This window comes from Oncorhynchus nerka, linkage group LG2 (assembly GCF_034236695.1).
Source record: "Oncorhynchus nerka isolate Pitt River linkage group LG2, Oner_Uvic_2.0, whole genome shotgun sequence".
Classification (NCBI taxonomy): domain Eukaryota; kingdom Metazoa; phylum Chordata; class Actinopteri; order Salmoniformes; family Salmonidae; genus Oncorhynchus; species Oncorhynchus nerka.
In genome coordinates this window covers 86,897,219-86,922,792 of record NC_088397.1, presented here as the reverse complement: position 1 = coordinate 86,922,792, position 25,574 = coordinate 86,897,219, and the positions used below count along the sequence as shown (strand labels likewise).

Genomic DNA, 25,574 nt, shown 5'->3' with positions numbered 1-25,574 from the left:
AAATAGTGAAGTACAGATACTCCCAAAAACTACTTAAGTAGTATTTAAAAGTATTTTTACTTAAGTACTTTTCACCACCGCTAGAATTCATCTTTTTTTCTAAGAGTGTAGGTAGGGAATAGGGTGCCATTTGGGACACATTATTAGCCAGTAGCATGCACACGGGACCCATCTTCAGGCAGTAGCATGCACACGGGACACATCTTCAGGCAGTAGTATGCACACGGGACCCCTCTTCAGGCAGTAGCATGCACACGGGACCCATCTTCAGGCAGTAGCATGCACACGGGACCCCTCTTCAGGCAGTAGTATGCACACGGGACACATCTTCAGGCAGTAGCATGCACACGGGACCCCTCTTCAGGCAGTAGTATGCACACGGGACACATCTTCAGGCAGTAGCATGCACACGGGACACATCTTCAGGCAGTAGCATGCACACGGGACACATCTTCAGCCAGTAACATGCACACGGGACCCATCTTCAGGCAGTAGCATGCACACGGGACCCCTCTTCAGGCAGTAGTATGCACACGGGACCCATCTTCAGGCAGTAGCATGCACACGGGACCCCTCTTCAGGCAGTAGTATGCACACGGGACACATCTTCAGGCAGTAGCATGCACACGGGACCCCTCTTCAGGCAGTAGTATGCACACGGGACCCATCTTCAGGCAGTAGCATGCACACGGGACACATCTTCAGGCAGTAACATGCACACGGGACCCATCTTCAGGCAGTAGCATGCACACGGGACCCATCTTCAGGAAGTAGCATGCACACGGGACACATCTTCAGGCAGTAGCATGCACACGGGACACATCTTCAGCCAGTAACATGCACACGGGACCCATCTTCAGGCAGTAGCATGCACACGGGACCCCTCTTCAGGCAGTAGCATGCACACGGGACCCATCTTCAGGCAGTAGCATGCACACGGGATCCCTCTTCAGGCAGTAGTATGCACACGGGACACATCTTCAGGCAGTAGCATGCACACGGGACCCCTCTTCAGGCAGTAGTATGCACACGGGACCCATCTTCAGGCAGTAGCATGCACACGGGATCCCTCTTCAGGCAGTAGTATGCACACGGGACACATCTTCAGGCAGTAGCATGCACACGGGACCCCTCTTCAGGCAGTAGTATGCACACGGGACCCATCTTCGGGCAGTAGCATGCACACGGGACACATCTTCAGGCAGTAGCATGCACACGGGACACATCTTCAGCCAGTAACATGCACACGGGACCCATCTTCAGGCAGTAGCATGCACACGGGACCCATCTTCAGGAAGTAGCATGCCCACGGGACACATCTTCAGGCAGTAGCATGCACACGGGACACATCTTCAGGCGGTAGCATGCACACGGGACACATCTTCACCCAGTTACATGCACATGGGGCACATCTTCAGGCAGTAGCATGCACACGGGACACATCTTCACCCAGTTACATGCCCATGGGACACTTCTTCACCCAGTAGCTTGCACATGCTCGCTGTGCTGTTTTATGGCCTTGGTGGAAAGCTCTTGTGTAATAAGAAGAAGAAGAAAAAGAAGAAGAAAGTAACGCGGCATATTCATTTTCACTTAACGCTGCTGTCATGTTCTTCCTAACGTGGCCCTACCATAGCTCATGGTCCTTACAAGAGAGAGTCCGGGAACCAACATTTTTTTGTTTACATATCATTCAAGTCTGCTTGTTGTTTCAGATCGGTTAACGGCAAGGAGGAGAGGAGAATTAACTAGGCCTGTCAGGCCGAAGATTAATTCAGAGGGATCATTCGCCGTTGTCCTGCGAAAACATGGTCTGGCTAATGAAATCTGAGTCTTAAATCAAATTTGCGTTGCGACGGCGATTGAATTTTGCACTGAGCCGTGTGAATGTCTTCATGTTCAGACCATTGGTTGAACAGGGAGAGAGTCAGGCTGCTGTACAGGCTGTTTCACCTCTGTATTAAGAGTCCTGTGAGGATAATGGAACGTGTTCTATGTGGTTAGGTGTTGCAGGAAATGTAGTACAGCTTATACTTTCAAACTCATCTTACTCAGACCTTACCAGAGATATACTTGATGTTTCAATTCCACCAGGATTCTACCTAATGTAGATCCATGCTAAGGGATCAAAAAGTTGATCAAATTGATGAATATTGTCAGAACAATAGTGGTAGAGTTAGCATTAGCATATTTCTGTGAGTGCTACTCTCTTTGCCCACCTATGGTATGTTCATGGGTTCTGTAGTGTCTTCCTATATAATGTTGCTGCCCTATTATGCACACATGTATCTGCTACTGGGCAAAAGCAGCAGCTAGCAGAGCAAATTGTGGCTAGCTGCGGGGTCGGCCAGTTCGTTCAGTGATAATGCGAGGAGCCAGTGCTAATAGTAGCCTGAGAGAGCCCTCCACACGATGAAGGCTTCTATCTATGCCTTTTTGATTAATGTCTGTTCAATTTAAAACAACAGGACATCATCTCTCTTTGTGTCTTTTTTTTCTAAATAAAATGGCCCTGGCATTATGGTAAGTTATGCGGCCGTGTTAAAAGCTAATGTTACCTACCACTGTCCATTTGCGAGCCGTGGTCAGCCGTCCACTTAAAGTCCAAAAGCCATAGTTACTTTTCGCATAGCTCTAATTTGGCTCTGACAAAAACAGTGATTATATGTCAAGATGGACATTTCTGAAAGCGGAGATTTTATTCACACAGTCCACACAGAAGTTGGTAAAGGTAAACAAACTACCATAGGTCTACTAGCTCGGTGTTGAGGAGGTGGTTTAAGCATGAGGGTACGGAGGTAGATAAGTGCTCACAGCGTGGCTGCTAGGCATTGCTAATGTGACTGAAATGAGTATGGTTTATCTTTCCAAGTGGTATGCTCAAGATGGAAAAACACACTGCTGAAAAAGATAATGTATTATATTTGATGTGCACGTACTGTACTGGTGCGTGCAGGGTAGTGTGTATATCTCTGTTTGTACATGTTAATGGAGCAAGGTTGTATACAGCAGTGACTCGACCAGTGTGAAAACAGTTCTGAAAAAAACGGCACTTGAAAAATCATAATGGCACTTTGCGTCGCCTATGGCTTTGCAGTACATCACACAATTTACTTGCTGGAGATATGTGTTTGCGACATGGATTTTTCAACTTTTTAACAAATACCAGTCTTTTAGTTTTTTTGCTGACAATTTGAAAATAACATATTGAGAAGGGCTTGAATTGGATCCAACTCTGCCTTTTGTTAGCTCTATAGAAAGAGAAGCCATTAATATTTGAATGGGATCCATCTCCTCGCTCTTTCATACCATGGCATCCAAAGTAGGGGTTTAAATATTTAGCTTTAGTTTATACACCATGCCTAAAGTTTCAAAACTTACGCTACATGAAAAAGTGATGTCAAACTTGTTCTGTACATTTTCTCAATGATCCACAGCACTATTGGGAATTTTATTTCTTACATTTTGTTTGTCAGGAACAAACAATGATGCCAAATTTTTCTGGACTTTAAACAAAATTGCAGTTTGTGTCTTTAAAGGCCCAATGCAGCTATTTTTATATCCATATCAAACACTTTCTTGGTAACAATGTACCTTACTGTAATAAATAGTTTTCTAGCAAAGAAAATATTTATCAAACGAGAATTTTGCCAGGACTGTCTGAGTGGGAAGGGGAAAACAGGAAATGAGCTGTTATTGGCAGAAAGGTTTGGTACTCTCTTTGTTATTGGTCTATTAACCAATAACCATCATTTGAACCAAGGTCTGGTATAGAAACAAGAAAATTGCTCAAATTGTTGTAATTTGTGGGTATGCTTTTAAGACACAGTGCATTCGGAAATTATTCAGAATCCTTGATTTTTTTCCAAATGTTGTTAAGTTACAGCCTTTTTCTAAAATGTATGAAATAGTTTTTTCCCTCCTCAATCTACACACAATACCCCATAATGACATAGCAAAAACTATTTTTTTTAAACATTTTTGCAAATGTATTAAATATAAACTGATCATATTTACATAAGTTTTCAGACCTTTTACTTAGCACTTTCTTGAAGCACCTTTGGCAGCGATTACAGCCTCAAGTCTATACCTGTATCTGGGAAGTTCCTATTCTTCTCTGCAGATCCTCTCAAGCTCTGTCAGGTTGGATGACGAGCATCGCTGCACAGCTATTTTCAGGTCTCTCAAGAGATGTTCGATCAGGTTCAAGTCCGGGCTCTGGCTGGGCCACTCAAGGACATTCAGAGACTTTTCCAGAAGCCACTCCTGTGTCGTCTTGGCTGAGTGCTTAGGTTCATTTTCCTGTTGAAAGGTGAATCGTTACCACAGTCTCAGGTCCTGAGCGCTCTGGAGGAGGTTTTCATCAATGATCTCTATGTACTTTGCTCCGTTCATCTTTCCATCAAGCCTTTTCCCCAGTCCCTGCCACAGAAAAACATCCCCATGATGATGCTGCCACCACCATGCTTCACCGTAGGGATGGTGCCAGGTTTCCTCCAGACGTGATGCTTGGCATTGAGGCCAAAGAGTTCCATCTTGGTTTCATCAGGCCAGAGAATCTTGTTTCTCATGGTCTGAGAGTCCTTTAGGTGACTTTTTTCAAAGTCCAAGCAGGCTGTCTTGTGCCTTTTACTGAGGAGTGGCTTCCAAATCAAATCAAATCAAATCAAATTGTTTTTGTCACATGCGGCAAATACAACAGCTGTTAAGCTGTTAAGAAGCCTTTTGGTCCTAGACTTGGCGGTCCGGTACAGCTTGCCGTGCAGTAGCAGAGAGAACAGCCTATGACTTGGGTAGCTGGAGTCTTTGACAATTTTTAGGGCCTGCCTCTGACACCACCTGGTATAGAGGTCCTGGTTGGCAGGAAGCTTGGCCCCAGTGATGTACAGGGCCGTATGCACTACCCTCTGTAGTGCCCTGAGGTCGAAGGCCGAGCAGTTGCCATACCAGGCAGTGATGCAACCATTCTTCCATAAAGGCCTAATTGGTGGAGTGCTGCAGAGATGGTTGTCCTTCTGGAAGTGTCTCCCATCTCCACAGAGGAACTCCGGACCTCTGTCAGCGTGACCATCGGTTTCTTGGTCATCTCCTTGACCAAGGCCCTTCTCCCCCATTGTTCAGTTTGGCCGGGCGGCCAGCTCTAGGAAGAGTCTTGGTAGTTCCAAACTTCTGCATTTAAGAATGATGGAGGGAGGCCGCTGTGTTCCTGGGGACCTTCAATGCTACTGATATTTTGTGGTACCCTTCCCTAGATCTGGGCTGACACAATTCTGTCTCGGATCTCTACGGACTATTCCTTCAACCTCATGACTTGGTTTTTGCTCTGACACGTAAACACTGTAAACTCTCTGACCTTATATAGACAGGTGTGTGCCTTTCCAAATCATGTCAAATCAATTGAATTTATCACAGGTGGACTCCAATTAAGATGTAGAAACATCTCAAGGATGATCAATTGAAACAGCATGCACCTACATTTTGAGTGTCATAGCAAAGGGTCTGAATACTTGTGTAAATAAGGTATTTCTGTTTTTTCTTTTTAATAAATTTGCTAAAAAAATCTTCACCTGTTTTTGCTTTGTCATTATGGGCTATTGTGTGTAGATTGATGAGGGGATAAAAACAATTGAATGCATTTTGGAATAAGGCTGTAACGTAACAAAATGTGGGAAAAGTCGAGGGGTCTGAATACTTTTGGAATGCACTGTATTTGCACACGAGTCACACTCACGGTGACCGCAAAGTGGTCCTTTGTAGCTCAGTTGGAAGGGCGTAGGTTCGATTCCCATGTCGACCCATACTTAAAAATGCATGCGCGCATGACTGTAAATTGCTTTGGGGAAAAAAGCGTCTGCTAAATGGCATTTATTGTTATTATTATATTATTTATTTATATTAATGGTCAACACAGTCTCATACTGGAGCATCAGTGGGTGAACATTGTGTGAACATTTTCACTGCTTTAATCCTGTGATTGATGTGGTTCCCTTCAAAGGGGACCCTGGCCAGGGAAGAGAAGCTAGGACATGAGATTCGTTTCACAGCCTTCACAGCCCTACCTGATGCTACCTGTGTTGATTGGCAGGGCACAGCACAGGGTTTAGGGTAGAGCACAGATCCCATATTGGAGACTAAAGTAAGCACATGGCCTATATAACCTTTCTATGCTGTGGAGAGCTGTAGATTGCGGAGGTTACCGTCATGACAGCGACAGCCTATCCAGGCTAAGTGCAGGTGAGACGTGAAATGAGAGAGATCACAGTGAAGAGGAATGGGATGGGCCGACCGCGTGCTTCGATCAATATGGCCCACGTCCAAGTCTATTTGTTTGCCTAGGAACATCCAGTGTTACAGACTCAACCCCTACGTCGTAACTCATTGATTTTGACTTGTCTGAAGTCACCGAGCATGAATTGACATGGAAGTGGGGAAGTCTGATGTGTCACCTGGGAGCGCTGGATGGACAAAGGCAGAGCAGGCATATCCACTTTCAAGGGACATTTTTCATGCCTTGAGTGACATGACCTAGACATTTTAGTCATGCAGTCTTTTGGACGTACCACATTGCTCTCATGTAAGGATATTAAACTAAAGCACCAAGACCCTTTTTCATCCTAAGAACCGTCTTTTGGAAGAATGGGTTCTTTGATTCTTTGGAAGGCAAGAATGTTTCTTTGGAAGGCGGGAAGAGTTCTACATAGAACACATCTGAATCTGAATAAGCTTTTTATTGTATTTTTTTCTGTCTTTTAAACTGTGTCTGAGTATTGGCGTTTACTTCAGTGTTTAAACTTTAACATCAACAGTGTCGTGTCTTTACTATGGATTAAATGATTTGACATGCTATTTTATAAAATCAATTCTCTAATTAATATTACCTGATTAAACTAATCATGTAAATGTAATTAACTAGGAAGTCGGGGCACCACGGAAGAATGTTTATAGATCTGTTGTCTTCCAAATAAACTCTTAAAGACCTGGTAATTTTTATATCAATAGAAGTCAGTTATTAATTGTCACCTTATTCAGTCTGAATGTCGTAAAATTCTTGGTTATCTTCACGAACCCTGGCTAACAAGTTGAATCAGCAATACAAAATTTGGGGTAATTATTTATTTACTAAATACCTAAATAATCACACAGAATTACATATGCACAGGATGGATCATACATAGATTACTAATTATGTCCTAAAAGAAAACTTCCCGAGCTGACGAAACCGATATGGCGGCTGGTTACACAATGAAAGGGGGTAGGGTTTGAATGAAAGCGCGGGAAGACTGAGGAACAAGAGGATTGGATCTCTATCGGACCTTATGAAGCTATGCTATCGTAAATACAGAATCTTATGCATTCTAAATAACCGCCCATTCGGAAAAGGAAAATGCAAGAAATATATTTACTCTGATCTGCGCTTCAATAGATTGGTCGAAGATGGAAGGCTGGGTTGCCCAGCAGAGATCTCCCTTGTCCTTTGAAGAATATTTCTGGGCGGATACATTGTAGTCTGTCGTCTTGTGGTAGAACGGTTACGTTGTAGTGCCGTCGCCGTGTGTTAGAACGGTTACGTTGTAGTGCCGTCGCCATGTGGTAGAACGGTTACGTTGTAGTGCCGTCGCCGTGTGGTAGAACGGTTACGTTAATGTTGTAGTGCCGTCGCCGTGTGGTAGAACGGTTACGTTGTAGTGCCATCGCCGTGTGGTAGAACGGTTACGTTGTAGTGCCGTCGCCGTGTAGTAGAACGGTTACGTTGTAGTGCCGTCGCCGTGTGGTAGAACGGATACGTTGTAGTGCCGTCGCCGTGTGGTAGAACGGATACGTTGTAGTGCTGTCGCCGTGTGGTAGAACGGATACGTTGTAGTGCCGTCGCCGTGTGGTAGAACGGTTACGTTGTAGTGCCGTCGCCGTGTGGTAGAACGGTTACGTTGTAGTGCCGTCACCGTGTGGTAGAACGGATACTTTGTAGTATCCTGTCATTCTGAAGAGATTGTTTGTCCTTGCCTAGGCCACGCACGTTTACAACTGCTGCTGATAACTCTAGGATGTAACACTTCTTTAGTGAATAAGAGTTCAAAGTTCATACCAAGTTGTCATACTATAAGCTCATGCTATAATTCTGGCTTGTGTATTAAAATTCATCCTCCCAGTGTGGCGATCGTCACCTCCACGTTGAAATTCCCCCTTCTAAACGTATGGACATCAGTCCTCATGTCATCGGGAACACAATGTTAATTTCGTTAGGTTGTAGTCGTTCAACCATTCGCAACCAGAGCTCATGCTGAGGTTGGCTTAGTTCGCTGTGAATTGGGTCACGGGGGCTCTTATAGAAATGTAGAAAAGGTGTTGTTTCATCATTTCCAACCAATGCCTATTCACATGGGCTTGGCCACTGATTGAGCATATTTCACTTATGAAAACAATCCTCTCTTTTCAAAAAATAAATGTATATTTAATATTTTCACAAATAGTTTCATATTTCAATATTTAAATTGCACAACAGTTCACTGTGAATCTGATAACTATAATGTGTAGACTTTCCAAGATACAGTTTGTTGTCCTATCATCAGTAATAATGTCCCAGACAACAACTGATCTGACATCATATTCTCTAAGTACCAATGGACACTTCCAACTGGTTGGATTACATAAAGATTGTTCTTTTCCGCAACTTTTTGATGTTACTCTCTATGTTAACAAAGGGCTTTCCAATAGTCCATTCTGTAGTGGAGAGAAAAAGTGGGAAAGGTATTTATGTGGGGTCATAAACCTCCCCTAACAGGGAAACGTCATGACATCAGTTTGAGTAATCTAATAAAAAAAATAGGTGTGAGATGTTTTAAGCTGTACCTACACTACATAACCAAAAGTGTGTGGACACCTGCTCGTTGAACATTCCAGAATCATGGGCATTAATATGGAGTTCGTCCCCCCCTTTGCTGCTATAACAGTCTCCACTCTTCTGGGAAGGCTTTCCACAAGAGCATTAGTGATTTCGGGCGCTGATGTTAGCCTATTAGGCCTGGCTTGAAGTCAGCGTTCTAATTCACCCCAAAGGTGTTCAATGGGGTTGAGGTCAGGGCTCTATGCAGGCCAGTCAAGTTCTTCCACACCGATCTTGACAAACCATTTCTGTATGGACCTCCCCTAATTGGAAGGGGTGTCCACATACTTTTGTATATATAGTGTATATTATGGGAATGTTTGTATCTGGTAATCCCTTAATCATTTTACATACAGTACTGACATAGTTGATATCTTTGCCATGATTTTCGTATTTCAAATGAGTATTTTCTGTGTTTTTTGGGGGCAGAGAGTAGGAGCATAGAAGAGAGTCTGAGCAATCCAGCAGTGTATGTATTGCATGGTACACAGCAAATTGACCTGTGTTACCTAGTGGTTTTCAGTGTACTGTTTTCCAATGTTCATTCAGGACTTGAATTAACACTCAGTGACTCTTAAAGAACCCCAATATACTGCAGTTAAGTGTGATTGTATCATTTTTACTCTGAATATAGTAAAAAAAATAATAATAATACAAAGCCCTCCTGCATAAACTTCGCTGTACCTTACTTCATTGTTAATTTGTAGACATACGAGACCTGGTCTCAGGGATGGCTAACTCTGGAGATCCCTTCTATCTCCACTGAGTTAGGAAAATATGCTTTTAGTTTTTTTTTACAGCTTACTTGTGGAATAATCTCCAAAGCTCCCTAAAATTGGATGAATTGGTCAAATCAAATCAAATGTATTTACAAAGCTTTTTTTTACATCACCAGATGTCACAAAGTGCTTATACAGAAACCCAGCCTAAAACCCCAAACAGCAAGCAATGTAGCTGTAGAAGCATGTTGGCTCGGAAAAACTCCATAGAAAGGCAGGAACCTACGAAGAAACCTAGAGAGGAACCAATCTCTGAGGAGTGGTCAGTGCTCTTTTGGCTGTGCCGGGTGGACATTATAAGAGTATAGATGTCCATAAAGGACAGATCGTTCTTCAAGATGTTCATAGATGACCAGCAGTGTCAAATAATAATCACAGTAGCGGGTGCAACAGGTCAGCATTGTAGGAGTAAATGTCACTCGGCTTTTCATGAGAGAGAGCGAGAGAGAATATTGAAAACCAGATGTTTTAGGCATAGTTATAATGAAACAAGTTGATTCTCTTGTCAATTTTGACTGTTCTGGAGTTATGTCGATTTGCTTCAGTTCAGTATGAAATGCGTATACTGGGTGGTACCACCTCAAGGCTTACTATATAAGCAGGTGACAGCACACCTTATTTGGTAATGGTCTTGGTAAGTGGAGTGTGCCAATATATTTTGCATGATGCTTCCTTGAGAGAGAGGTGGGGGGTCTAAAACAGCAGGTCCGGAACAAGGTAGCACGTCCGGTGAACAGGTCAGGGTTCCATAGCCGCAGGCAGAACAGTTGAAACTGGAGCAGCGGCCGTCTTCATCGACCTTGCCAAGGCTTTCGACTCTGTCAATCACCATATTCTTATCGGCAGACTCAGTAGCCTCGGTTTTTCGGATGACTGCCTTGCCTGGTTCACCAATTACTTTGCAGACAGAGTTCAGTGTGTCAAATCGGAGGGCATGCTGTCCGGTCCTCTGGCAGTCTCTATGGGGGTGCCACAGGGTTCAATTCTCGGGCCGACTCTTTTCTCTGTATATATCAATGATGTTGCTCTTGCTGCGGGCGATTCCCTGATCCAGCTCTACGCAGACGACACCATTCTATATACTTCCGGCCCGTCCTTGGACACTGTGCTATCTAACCTCCAAACGAGCTTCAATGCCATACAACACTCCTTCCGTGGCCTCCAACTGCTCTTAAACGCTAGTAAAACCAAATGCATGCTTTTCAACCGTTCGCTGCCTGCACCCGCCGCCTGACCAGCATCACCACCCTGGATGGTTCCGACCTTGAATATGTGGACATCTATAAGTACCTAGGTGTCTGGCTAGACTGTAAACTCTCCTTCCAGACTCATATCAAACATCTCCAATCGAAAATCAAATCAAGAGTTGGCTTTCTATTCCGCAACAAAGCCTCCTTCACTCACGCCGCCAAACTTACCCTAGTAAAACTGACTATCCTACCGATCCTCGACTTCGGCGATGTCATCTACAAAATTGCTTCCAACACTCTACTCAGCAAACTGGATGCAGTTTATCACAGTGCCATCCGTTTTGTCACTAAAGCACCTTATACCACCCACCACTGCGACTTGTATGCTCTAGTCGGCTGGCCCTCGCTACATATTCGTCGGCAGACCCACTGGCTCCAGGTCATCTACAAGTCCATGCTAGGTAAAGCTCCGCCTTATCTCAGTTCACTGGTCACGATGGCAACACCCATCCGTAGCACGCGCTCCAGCAGGTGTATCTCACTGATCATCCTTAAAGCCAACACCTCATTTGGCCGCCTTTCGTTCCAGTTCTCTGCTGCCTGTGACTGGAACGAATTGCAAAAATCGCTGAAGTTGGAGACTTTTCTCTCCCTCACCAACTTCAAACATCTGCTATCTGAACAGCTAACCGATCGCTGCAGCTGTACATAGTCTATCGGTAAATAGCCCACCCATTTTTACCTACCTCATCCCCATACTGTTTTTATTTATTTACTTTTCTGCTCTTTTGCACACCAATATCTCTACCTGTACATGACCATCTGATCATTTATCACTCCAGTGTTAATCTGCAAAATTGTAATTATTCGCCTACCTCCTCATGCCTTTTGCACACAATGTATATAGACTCCCCTTTTTTTCTACTGTGTTATTGACTTGTTAATTGTTTACTCCATGTGTAACTCTGTGTTGTCTGTTCACACTGCTATGCTTTATCTTGGCCAGGTCGCAGTTGCAAATGAGAACTTGTTCTCAACTAGCCTACCTGGTTAAATAAAGGTGAAAAAATAAAAAAATGATGGGATCCATAGCTTAGAATATACTGTTCTCCCAGACGATCTGAGTGGCACTTGGAGGTGTCACTGTGATGATAAAAATGGTTTGCCTAAGACTACCATAACAATCACATTGTCTATGCTAAATATGTTTAAATTGTAAAAGAAAGAAAGAATATTTTGGCTATAAGAAATACATTTTATTCAATGGGGCTAGGCAAAGCAGAGATGACACACAAAATACTTTTCATTTCACTCATACTACAAAATAGCCTATTATTAAAGTACAATATGTTTACAATATAATAAATAATAGTATTTTACATGTTGTTCCAAATGACATTTTATATATTAATACGTGTACATAAAGAAATGACTGGGAAACTGTGTTTCTGTTTAGTCAGCAGTTATTGCTTATCTCTTTATTCGGTTTAAGGGGACACTACTCAAATGGCACAACAGAATCATTCAGATTGACCAAGGAACAGCATATGACAACCATTTTGTCTAACTGAGGGACGTCTCCTTTCATATCTGGAAAAGGACAAAGTAGTAGAAAATGACGATGCTGCAGCATTGCTCATCTTTTACAGTCTACAAACTGTAGGAAGTCAGCTGGTGAACCTACGGTACATAAAAAAATGAAAAGTACACCTGCTGTTAGAATATCACTTATTCAGGTCACCTGTACCATCAGGGCTATTTAATGTCTGGTTGTGTTTAATTCATTCAGGTGTTTTAGTTTAATATGAAGATGACATATTTTGTTGTGCTGGAACAACCAATAGTCAACACAGCAGGTTGTCGCTGCTCTGGCCCCCCAATGGTGGAACAAACTCCCTCACGACGCCAGGACAGCGGAGTCAATCACCACCTTCCGGAGACACCTGAAACCCCACCTCTTTAAGGAATACCTAGGATAGGATAAAGTAATCCTTCTCCCCTTCCCCCCCCCCTTAAAAGACCTAGATGCACTATTGTAAAGTGGCTGTTCCACTGGATGTCATAAGGTGAAAGCACCAATTTGTAAGTCGCTCTGGATAAGAGCGTCTGCTAAATGACTTAAATGTAATGTAAATGTCTTATCCCATTGAGGCCTATGCTGTAATGTCCATACATTTTCCCTCCTCTTGTGAATAAAGTTCTCAGCAAATGATCATTGAGTCTGTTATGCGGGTGAGTGAGGACCCAAAAGCGGTTGAACAGAAACAGAGTCTTTTAATGTCCAAACACAGGGAAGACATAAATCCTCTTCAGATGTATCGGTTGACAAAATAGACAACCCGCAGAGAGGGCGACAAATAAATCATAAAGTCCTCTGATCTTTACAGGAGAGTCCCCTTCTAGCAGCTGAGGAGAATAGCAGGGTTAGCGGCAACAGACTGCTGGTCTCTCCGGGTAGGCGCAGGTTGTAGAGGACAGAGGTACCTGATCACACGTAGCATCTGATGAAGAGGCAGATTACGACAGGACGGGACAAGGGTGAAGCAAACGAGAATCTGACAAAGACAGAAGCAGAAATAGAGAGAGAAATAGAGACCTAATCAGAGGGAAAAAAGGGAACAGGTGGGAGAGAGTAAACGAGGTAGTTAGAGGAGATGAGGAACAGCTGGGGGAAGGAAAGGGAGAGAAGGTAACCTAATACGACCAGCAGGGGGAAACGAAGTGAAGAGAAAGAACAGGAACAAGACATAACATGACAATACATGACAGAGTCAGTGCCACTGGAGGTTTTTTGGACAATAATGTCCTCCTCCAGGCTAGATTGACAATATATTGTAAAATGCGTGCCTCCCCTTTTTCGTGGACCTAGATTAGATGGTTGCAAAGGTCATTTTTATTTATCTATTTGTCAGTGTCAGCAGAGTAGGCCTAGGCTTCACCAGGATTTATCCTATTCAAAAAGATGTAAGCTAATGTCAGTGTCAGCAGAGTAGGCCTAGGCTTCACCAGGATTTATCCTATTCAAAAAGATGTAAGCTAATGTCAGTGTCAGCAGAGTAGGCCTAGGCTTCACCAGGATTTATCCTATTCAAAAAGATGTAAGCTAATATCAGTGTCAGCAGAGTAGGCCTAGGCTTCACCAGGATTTATCCTATTCAAAAAGATGTAAGCTAATATCAGTGTCAGCAGAGTAGGCCTAGGCTTCACCAGGATGTATCCTATTCAAAAAGATGTAAGCTAATGTCTCCAGTCATATAAAGTGTAGTAGAATTGCATGAAATGTGTTTATCAAAGGAAATACTTTTCCTGTGAAAGGGAAATAAAAGCAACCTCTCTGATATAGTCTATAGGCCTATGCCACTACACGCTCAATCATGCAGAGTGATAATGAATTAATAGCCTAATAAATTGGAAAGTCAATCTACTCATCACATTAAGAATAGTAGTCTTACATTAGTCTGCAAATCGCTGAGATAAATTTAGGTCCCTGATATGCATGAAATGCTTTGTTATAAAAGTGAATTTTTATGGTAAAACATTTGCTTCCGCAAAACTTGAACTCACCTGCCGCCTATGAGAGAGACACATGCTAATAGCTAGACTACAAGCTATGTAGCTAGCAAATGTTGGCTAACTTAGTCTTGTTGTCAACACCTGTTTAGCATAACAGCTAACAGCTACACTAAACTCTAAATAGTTCAGACTGACAAGTGATGAAATGATCGTTGCAGACCCTGTACTGACGGCTGCCTGGGCTCAGGTCTTGACGGGCACAAAGGTTTATTTGCTTTTCTGACAGCTCGTGAGTCTTATCTCCTTAGTGTTTCATGTTTGCTGTTGAAAATGTTTTCCCCCATGTTCTTTCCTGCCTTGTTAGAGCAGCCAAATACAGCGCAGAAATGGTCTGTGGTGATGAATCAACTAGTTTTAGGCACTGTTGTAATGCAGCTTGGGGTAGATGCAGCTGTTGTTGTCGGGATAATTGATGTGGTGGTCTTCCAACATGGCTGCTAGGAGTTGTTTCATGTCGCCTGGCAACCCTCTATAGAGGCTACTAGGAAGAACCCTTCATAGTGGGTTCTAGGTAAAACCATTTATAGAGGGTTCTATGAAGAACCCTTCATAGAGGGCTTTAAGTAGAACCCTCTGCAAAGGGTTCAACCTAGCACCAAAAGGGGTTGCATTATGGGAACAAGCTGAATAACCCTACTTAACTTTTCATTACACACATAGCTGTAAGCCAATTCCGGTACAGTTTATTGTTTCAAAGAGATTATGTTCATATTGCATTATTCAACATTGTTCTCGCTATGTTTCATACTTCTTAAAGTGTACTTAACAGACCCCCTCCTTGGTTCCCTGGCCGCACAAGTGTCTACTCTGTGCTGTTAGCATTAAATCGATTGCTTTTAGACTGAACAGTAGCTGTGGTTCTCGGGAGCCAACTGAAGGCCGGCAGCTCCACAATACTGTCTGGTAAACAAATAATGACACAATCTGATAAAATAACAAAGGTAAGGGCTAATAAAGGCTAAATGTATTTTTCTGTCACGGGAGATGGGAAATATTATCGCTAAATCCTCAGGGGGACCTCATAGAAATGTTCAGTAAGCAGGCCATTTACTTTTATGACACAGCAAATTTTTCCCCTCATCTTTTTTTTCATTCGTGTCCTTTTACGTGGACCGCTGAGAAATGAATCACTCCAGGAAGTAGTGGATAAATAACTTTTCATGTGAAAACACCTAGGCTTTTATGGCTTTACTAAATGATCCATAATACGGGAGCACTCAGTCCTGCAGATTAGGGCGGGCCGAACCGGAGGAGGATGCTGCGTTAGCTGCCGCCACGCAGCCATCGCCGCCGCGCCTGAGATGGGCACAAATCTCTTTTACGAGGCTGCCTCTTAAATATCTGTCAGTCTAGTGTCTCACACATGGCACTCTTCTACAGCTCCCCACACAGTAATTGAACCATCTCCTTCTGAGTGTAGAATGCTGTGGGAAGCCGTTTGAACAGACTGTGTTGCTGCCATTAAAACAGGCCTATGCATAAATCTTGCCAGTAGGGGCGAAAAAGAAAGCTATCGACTCAAAACCCTCCGTTCGTTCCAAAGGAGCTGGCCTTAAAATGTTTTTCAGCCAGAAGAGGACTGGCCACCCCTCAGCCTGGTTCCTCTCTAGGTTTCTTCCTCGGTTCATACCTTTCTAGGGAGTTTTTCCTAGCCACTGTGCTTCTACTTTTGCATTTCTTGCTATTTGGGCTTTCAGACTGGGTGTCTGTATAGCACTTTGTGACAACTGCTGATGTAAAAAGGGCTTTATATATACTGTATATATTTTTGCACATACAGTACTTACCTCTGCATGTATTTGTAATCCACAGTATATTCAAGTTCAAGTTTTATTCCACTCATATAGCAGTCAATACAAACTGAAATCCATGAGCATGTAATTTAAGCAAAAACAATTTTAAGTGTTATGCAGGATGGGAGCAGGATTTGAAGCAGTTCAGATGGTATTGAGAGGAAGCAGTGATGGTCTCGGAGGTAGCCAGTCAGTCGGCGTCAGAGAGACAGAAAGGTCCACTTCGCAGACTCAGCTACGTACCTAGCTGCCCCCTCAGGTTCTACTTTCTCCGGCTTTGTAGATGGTTAGCTAGATTGAGGCGACTCAACACTAACACCGTGTAGCACCCACTTGGGGGATGCTACTCAAGAGCAGCCTCAAAGGTGCTGGAAGCTCACCACACAATGTTCATGGTCAGAAAAAATAGCTTATTACGCTTCAATTGCCGCTTCCTTAGTATATCACTATGGGTGCAATTACTCAGAGACGCTCCAAACACCGGAGGCTTCCAACTATTCATGTTTTAAAATGCTGATACAGGATATTACCATTTTTGTTATTAACACTGTATTATTTTGTAACTAACAGGACCACAAATGACAGCACCACATGTTGCATTGTTGTCCAGTAGGCAATGCTTATTGGCCATCTCAAATCAAATGTTTTTTTGTCACATGCTTCATAAACAACAGGCGTAGAATAACAGTGAAATGCTTACATACGGGCCCTTCCCGAACAACGCAGAGAGAAAAAAATAGAGAAATAACAGAAAAGTAATAACACTATTTATAAATACACAATGAGTAACGACAACTTGGCTATATATACAGGGTACAAGTACCGAAATGTGCAGGGGTACGACGTACTTGAGGTAGATACACTACAAAAGTATGTTGTCACCCCTTCAGCAATAGGTGTGGCTATTTCAGCCACACCCATGCAATTTTCATAGACAAACATTGGCAGTAGAACGGCCTGTACTGAAGAACTCAGTGACTTTCAGCGCCGCATCGTCATAGGATGCTACCTTTTCAACAAGTCAGTTCGTCAAATTTCTGCCCTGCTAGAGCTGCCCCGGTGAACTGTAAGTCCTGTTATTGTGAAGTGGAAACATCTAGGAGCAACAACGGCTCAGCCGCGTAGTGGTAGGCCACACAAGATCACAGAACGGGACCGGCAAATGCTGAAGCACATAGTGGGTAAAAATTGCCTGTCCTTGGTTGCAACATTCACTACCGAGTTTCAAACTTGAAGCAACATCAGCACAAGAACTGTTAATCGGGAGCTTCATGAAATGGGGCTATTTGGTTAACTATTTAACTATCTAACTCTTTCAGTCTTATGGCTTTGGGGTAGAAGCTGTTGAAGATCCTGTTGTTTCCAGACTGAGTGCATTGGCACCTTGACTAGCTGCATCACTGCGGTAGCAGAGAGAACAGTCTATGACTTGGGTGGCTGGAGTTTTTAAAGATTTTTAGGGCCTTCCTCTGACACAGACTGGTATAGAGGTCCTGGATGGCTGGGACCTCAGCCCAAGTGATGTATGCACTACACTCTGTAGCACCTTGCAGTCAGATTCCAAGCAGTTTCCATACCAGGCAGTTATGCAGCTAGTCAAGATACTCTCAATAGTGCAGTTGTAGAACCTTTTTAGGATTCTGAGGGCCCATGCCAAATTTCTTCAGCCTCTTGAGGGGGAAGAAGCGTTGTCTACCTTCTTCACAACTGTGTTGGTGAGTGTGGACCATGATACTGAGGAACTTGAGGCCCCATCGATGTGGATGGGGTCGTGCTCGGTCCTCTGTTTCCTGTATTCCACGATCAGTTCCTTTCTCTTGCTGACGGTGAGGGTGAGGTTTTTGTCCTGTCACCACACTGCCAGGTCACTAACCTCCTCTCTATAGTTGGTCCTATCATAGTCAGTGATCAGGCCAACAACCATCGTGTCGTCAGCAAACTTAATGATGGTGTTGGAGTTGTATGCGGCCAAGCAGTTATGGATGAACAGAGAGTTTAGGAGGGGATTAAGCACCCAACCCTGAGTTTCCCCCTGTCTTGAGGGTTAGCGTAGCGGATGTGTTGTTGCCTACCCTCACCACCTGGGGGGCGACCCGTCGGGAAGTCCAGGATCCAGTTGCAGAGGGAGGTGTTCATCCCAGGGTCCTGAGCTTAGTGATGACACTATGGTTTTGAACGCTGAGCTATAGTCAATGAACAGCATTCTCACATAGGTGTTCCTCTTGTCCAGGTGGGAGAGGGCAGTGTGGAGTGCAATAGCGATTGTGTCATCTGTGGATCTGTCGGGCGGTATGCAAGATTTTTCTCTTGATCGGATGGTGGGGGGCACGGAACATAATTACAGTATTTAATGTCCCTGGATTAGGGTGTCTGGAATGATGGTGTTGATGTGAGGCATGACCAGCCTTTCAAAGCATTTCATGGCTACAGATGTGAGTGCTACCGGGCGATGGTCATTTAAACAGGTTTCCTTGGCGTTCTTGGGCATATGGACTATGGTGGTCTGCTTGAAACATGTAGGTATTACAGACTGGGTTAGGGAGAGGTTGAAAATGTCAGTGAAGACACTTGCTATCTGGTCAGTGCATGCTCTGAGTGCATGTCCTGGTGATCCGTCTGGCCCCGCTAGGTCCTACTCGTATCGGCTACTGATAGTAAGATCACACGGTCATCCGGAACAGCTGGTGCTCTCATGCATGGTTTAGTGTTGCTTTCCTTGAAGCGAGCATGGACGCATTTTGCTGGTTAGGTAGGTTTGCATCACTGGGCAGCTCACGGCCGGGTTTCCGTTTGTAATCCATAATAGTTTGCAAGCCCTGCAACATCCGATGACCGTCAGAGCCTGTATAGTAGGATTAGATCTTGTCCTGTATTGTCGATTTGACTGTTTGCTGACTCGTCTGAGGTCATAGCAAGATTTCTTATATGCGTCTGGATTTTGTCCCACTCCTTGAAAGCGGCAGGTCGAAATCAAATCAAATCAAATTCATTTATATAGCCCTTCGTACATCAGCTGATATCTCAAAGTGCTGTACAGAAACCCAGCCTTTGAAAAATAGGATGATCGAGCAGCAGTAAGGGCTCTTCGGTACGGCACGGTACTCTCTTTCCAAGCTAGTCGGAAGACTTCCAGTTTGGTGTGGCGCCATTTCCGTTCAAATTTTCTGGAAGCTTGCTTCAGAGCTCGGGTATTTTCTGTGTACCAGGGAGCTAGTTTCTTATGAGAAATGTTTTTAGTTTTTAGGGGTGCAACTGCATCTAGGGTATTGCGCAAGGTTAAATTGAGTTCCTCAGTTAGGTGGTTAACTGATTTTTGTCCTCTGGCGTCCTTGGGTAGACAGAGGGAATCTGGAAGGACATCAAGGAATCTTTGTGTTGTCTTTGAATTTATAGCACGACTTTTGATGTTCCTTGGTTGGGGTCTGAGCAGATTATTTGTTGCAATTGCAAACGTAATAAAATGGTGGTCCGATAGTCCAGGATTATGAGGAAAAACATTAAGATCCACAACATTTATTCCATGGGACAAAACTAGGTCCAGAGTATGACTGTGACAGTGAGTGGGTCCAGAGACATGTTGGACAAAACCCACTGAGTCGATGATGGCTCCGAAAGCCTTTTGGAGTGGGTCTGTGGACTTTTCCATGTGAATATTAAAGTCACCAAAGATTAGAATATTATCTGCTATGACTACAAGGTCCGATAGGAATTCAGGGAACACAATGAGGAACGCTGTATATGGCCCAGGAGGCCTGTAAACAGTAGCCATAAAAAGTGATTGAGTAGGCTGCATAGATTTCATGACTAGAAGCTCAAAAGATGAAAACTTCATTTTTTTTGTTGTAAATTGAAATTTGCTATCGTAAATGTTAGCAACACCTCCGCCTTTGCGGGATGCACGGGGGATATGGTCACTAGTGTAGCCAGGAGGTGAGGCCTCATAGAACACAGTAAATTCATCAGGCTTAAGCCATGTTTCAGTCAGGCCAATCACATCAAGATTATGATCAGTGATTAGTTCATTGACTATAATTGCCTTTGAAGTAAGGGATCTAACATTAAGTAGCCCTATTTTGAGATGTGAGGTATCATGATCTCTTTTAATAATGACAGGAATGGAGGAGGTCTTTATCCTAGTGAGATTGCTAAGGCGAACACCGCCATGTTTAGTTTTGCCCAACCTAGGTCGAGGCACAGACACGGTCTCAATGGTGATAGCTGAGCTGACTACACTGACTGTGCTAGTGGCAGACTCCACTATGCTGGCAGGCTGGCTAACAGCCTGCTGCCTGGCCTGTACCCTATTTCATTGTGGAGGAGTTCGAGCCCTTTCTATGTTGGTAGACAAGATGAGAGCACCCCTCCAGCTAGGATGGAGTCCGTCACTCCTCAGCAGGTCAGGCTTGGTCCTGTTTGTGGGTGAGTCCCAGAAAGAGGGCCAATTATCTACAAATTCTATCTTTTGGGAGGGGCAGAAAACAGTTTTCAACCAGCGATTGAGTTGTGAGACTCTGCTGTAGAGCTCATCACTCCCCCTAACTGGGAGGGTACTCGATGCCGACACATCTTTCTAGCTGATTTACACGCAGAAGCTATGTTGCGCTTGGTGATCTCTGACTGTTTCATCCTAACATCGTTGGTGCCGACGTGGATAACAATATCTCTATACTCTCTACACTCGCCAGTTTTAGCTTTAGCCAGCACCATCTTCAGATTGATCAAATCAAATCAAATGTATTTATATAGCCCTTCGTACATCAGCTGATATCTCAAAGTGCTGTACAGAAACCCAGCCTAAAACCCCAAACAGCAAGCAATGCAGGTGTAGAAGCACGGTGGCTAGGAAAAACTCCCTAGAAAGGCCAAAACCTAGGAAGAAACCTAGAGAGGAACCAGGCTATGTGGGGTGGCCAGTCCTCTTCTGGCTGTGCCGGGTGGAGATTATAACAGAACATGGCCAAGATGTTCAAATGTGCATAAATGACCAGCATGGTCGAATAATAATAAGGCAGAACAGTTGAAACTGGAGCAGCAGCACGGCTAGGTGGACTGGGGACAGCAAGGAGTCATCATGTCAGGTAGTCCTGAGGCATGGTCCTAGGGCTCAGGTCCTCCGAGAGAGAGAAAGAAAGAGAGAATTAGAGAGAGCACACTTAAATTCACACAGGACACCGAATAGGACAGGAGAAGTACTCCAGATATAACAAACTGACCCTAGCCCCCCGACACATAAACTACTGCAGCATAAATACTGGAGGTTGAGACAGGAGGGGTCAGGAGTCACTGTGGCCCCATCCGAGGACACCCCCGGACAGGGCCAAACAGGAAGGATATAACCCCACCCACTTTGCCAAAGCACAGCCCCCACACCACTAGAGAGATTAGCCTTAACGTCGGTAGCCCTGCCCCCTGGTAAACAGTGTATGATCGCTGGATGATTCGTTTTAAGTCTAATACTGCGGGTAATGGAGTCGCCAATGACTAGAGTTTTCAATTTGTCAGAGCTAATGGTGGGAAGCTTCGGCGTCTCAGACCCCGTAACGGGAGGAGTAGAGACAAGAGAAGGCTCGGCCTCTGACTCCGAGTCGCTGCTTAATGGGGAAAACCGGTTGAAAGTTTCTGTCGGCTGAATGAGCGACACCGGTTGAGCATTCCTACAGCATTTCCTTCCAGAAACCGTGAGAAAGTTGTCCGGCTGAGGGGACTGTGCCAGGGGATTTATACTACTATCTGTACTTACTGGTGGCACAGACGCTGTTTCATCCTTTCCTACACTGAAATTACCCTTGCCTAACGATTGCGTCTGAAGCTGGGCTTGTAGCACAGCTATCCTGGCCGTAAGGCGATCGTTCTCCTGTATATTATGAGTACAGCGACTGCAATTAGAAGGCATCATGTTAATGTTACTACTTAGCTTCGGCTGTTGGAGGTCCTGACGAACCATGTCCAGATAAAGCGTCCGGAGTGAAAAAGTTGAGGGAAAAAACAAAAATATAAAAGGTAATTAAAAAGTAAAAACCGTAAAGTTGTCAGGTAGCAAAATAGGTTGGCAACAAAACGCACAGCAACACGTAAACAAGTCTGCAAGTTGTGACCGGTCTAGCCTTATGCTCAGTGCGGCTGTTGCCTGTAATCCATGGCTTCTGGTTGGGAAATGTACGTAAGGTCACTGTGGGGACGATGATGTCGATATACTTATTAATGAAGCTGGTGACTGATGTGGTGTACTCCTCAATGTCATCGGAAGAATCCCAGAACTTATTCCAGTCTGTGCTAGCAAAACAGTCCTCTAGCTTAGCATCCGCTTCATTGGACCATTTCCGTTACTGCTACTTCCTGTTTGAGTTTTTGCTTGAAAGCAGGAATCCAGAGGATAGAGTTATGGTCATATTTTCCAAATGGTGGGAGAGGGAGAGCTTTTGTATCCGTTTCTGTGTGTGGTTGTAAAAGTGATCTAGAGTTGTGTCGCCTCCAGTTGCACAGGTGACGTGCTGGTAAAAAAATGAAGTAAGACAGATTTCAGTTTTCCTGTATTAAAATCACTGACCACTAGGAATGCTGCCTATGGATGTGCATTTGTTGTTTGCTTATGCATTTGTTGTTTGCTTACTTGTTTGCTTATGACCCTATACAGCTCATTGAGTATGATTTTAGTGAGGGCATCAGTTTGTGGTGGTAAATAGACAACTATGAAAAGTATAGATGGTAACTATCTTGGTATATAATATGGTCTGCAGCTTATCATGAGGTATTCTAACTCAGGTGAGCAAAACCTTGAGACCTTCTCTTTGTCACAAGACATGAAACCCATTGAAAACTTGTGGTTTTGATTTGAAGAGGGCAGTCCATAAGAGCAGATGAAGGATATCAAGGATCTGGAAAGATTATGTATAGAGCAATGGCCTAAGATCTCTCCCAATCTCTCCCAATGTGTTTTTTTTATTTTAAAGGCGGACTTCTGTTATCCTCGCAAGGTGAGGTATTGAAATATATTAAAAACAGGGGTGACAATATTTTAGGTCCCTATCTTTTTGACAAAAAAATATACATAACTTGTTAAACAAAATGTCTTTCTCTGAGCAATTGTATTCTGAACAAAAATATAAACGCAACATGTAAAATGTTGGTCCCATGTTCCGTGAGTTGAAATAAAAGATCCCAGAAATGTTTCCTAAGAAGCTTATTTCACTCCAAATTTTGTGTACACATTTGTTTACATCCCTGTTAGTGAGTATTTCTCCTTTGCCAATATAATCCATCCACCTGACAGGTGTGGCATATCAAGAAGCTGATTAAACAGCATGACCCAGGCTGAATCACTTCCGGCCATGATTGGGAGTTCCGTATGGCGGCACACAATCGGCCCAGCATTGTCCGGATTTGGACAGGGTAGGCCGTCATTGTAAATCAGATTTTTTTCTTAACTGCCTAGCCTAGTTAAATAAATAAAATAAGACATAAATACACTATGTAGGGAATAAGGATGCCAGTTGGGATGCAGACATAGCCTTCAGAACTCCTTTATTAATATTGTGAAGCAGTGGTGTGAAGTTCCACAGTATATGCAATATTAATGGCCAGGACGTGCTAAGAGCAGGTCTATACAGACCTACAGTAGCCAGAGATCGAGAACAGTCAACGTGAAGCTCAACTAAAGAGGAGGAGGACCCACAAACAAACAGGAACATTTAAAAAAAATATATGTTCACTAAGTGCATATCTGCCATTACTGCCATGAACTGTAAAAAATTAAAAATAAAGCAAATAATTACTCCACTACCTTCTATCTCATATCAAAGCAATTTACTCATCCAGTTTTATTTAGAGACAGCAAAACAAACCTTTAGATGATGAATAACAGGCACTTTCTTCATTATAATAATTTTCTCATTACTGTAATATTTTGTTCTGTTTTCCTATTGGGTTAGTCAAAAACTTTTATTGAAATCCCCTTGAGGCTGTCACAAAGTAGACTGCCTAAAACAGACAAACACCCCAGCCAATAACTAATGACTTAGCTGCTTCTGCTTGTGAAAGCTGAGGCCAGTCAAGGCATTAATAAGGACTCTAGCTGCTGCAGACTATAACTCCTACTTCCCTATTTTAAAAACACAATAACTTAGCATTTGCATTTATATAGTTCTTCCAGCCGCCTCACTCCCAGGCAGCCCCGAAATGGCTTCACGCTGATTATTACCTGGGGAAAATTAAGATAACAAAATAACCCCATGAATGGGAATAGCTTCTCAGCTTTACCAGCGCACAACCAGGTATGCAGAAATGCACAACCCCCCCCCCATTTCCAGCAATGCAAAAATGTTATCTGCTTAATATCATCTCTTTTTAAGGCGATAAAAAACATTTCAGACTGGTCTCAGCCATACAATGACACAAACCCCTTTGTTTGAGGATAGGCAGGGTGTCTACTTTAGCATTTTAGGAGTGATAATGATGGTATTATACAACACAGTACATGCTTAAAGACCCCATAAGAACAGCATCAATAGATCCAGCCTTTGAATTATCCGACATGAGGTGAAATATGAATCACTAAAAGCTGGAATTAGGTTAAACTCAAAGGGCTACACTGATGAGGATTTAGCGGTGCAATAATAGGAAAGAGTTCGAGAACATCGCAGAATTCCTAGGCTTCAGTTCCATGCCATTGCATGGAAATCATTCCCCTTAGCTAGCTATGCTAATAGCTAGCACAAGCCACCATGGAGAAAAGTTCCAGGCCCTGCTAGCAAGTGAAGATTAAGGAGAAACCAAAAAGGTGGAGACAGATACTGATCTGAGGCGCCTGTGGTAATGGCTGGGTGGCTTTTAATATAATACACTATCCTTTTTCCTGCACCACCCTCGGGAGCGACTCTCATGACAGGAAACAAACAGAACGCTGACACATTCTGCTAATTAGCATAATTAGCATAAGGCATGACAGGGCTCTGGGAATGCTACAGCTGTGACCTTTTGTGGACAACACCAGCTGTCAGTAATTACCTATAGCTGGGCCAAGGATGTAGGCTGACTCTCCGTCCTTGAGGGGCCATTGCTGCCACCAACCCATTCACCCCAAACAAGATGTTTCTCCACAGAGAAACACCGCTAAAAGGCTAGTTGAGTTTTTCTTTCCCCACAGGACTGTGGCCCATTAAGCTTTATAGGCTTAAGGCTTTGCTTTGGCTAAAATGTGTGACTAAATGTAAAATATAGGCTTTGCAGTGCCAGAGGCTTGTGGCTACACACATTTTACTTAGAACAGCCAAGAATTATGCTTCAATGAAACAACGGTGTCCCCCAATAAATATTTGTTTTAAAGGTGTCATGGAAACTATTCAGGTTCATAAATGGTTGT

At 43.6% G+C, this 25,574-nt stretch overlaps 1 protein-coding gene across 1 annotated transcript in view; it reads left to right on the top strand.

Moving 5' to 3' along the window:
• The window catches only part of LOC115117330 (cadherin-22-like), a 173,301-nt gene that overhangs the window by 36,758 nt on the left and 110,969 nt on the right, over nucleotides 1–25,574 (top strand). The window lies entirely within an intron of this gene.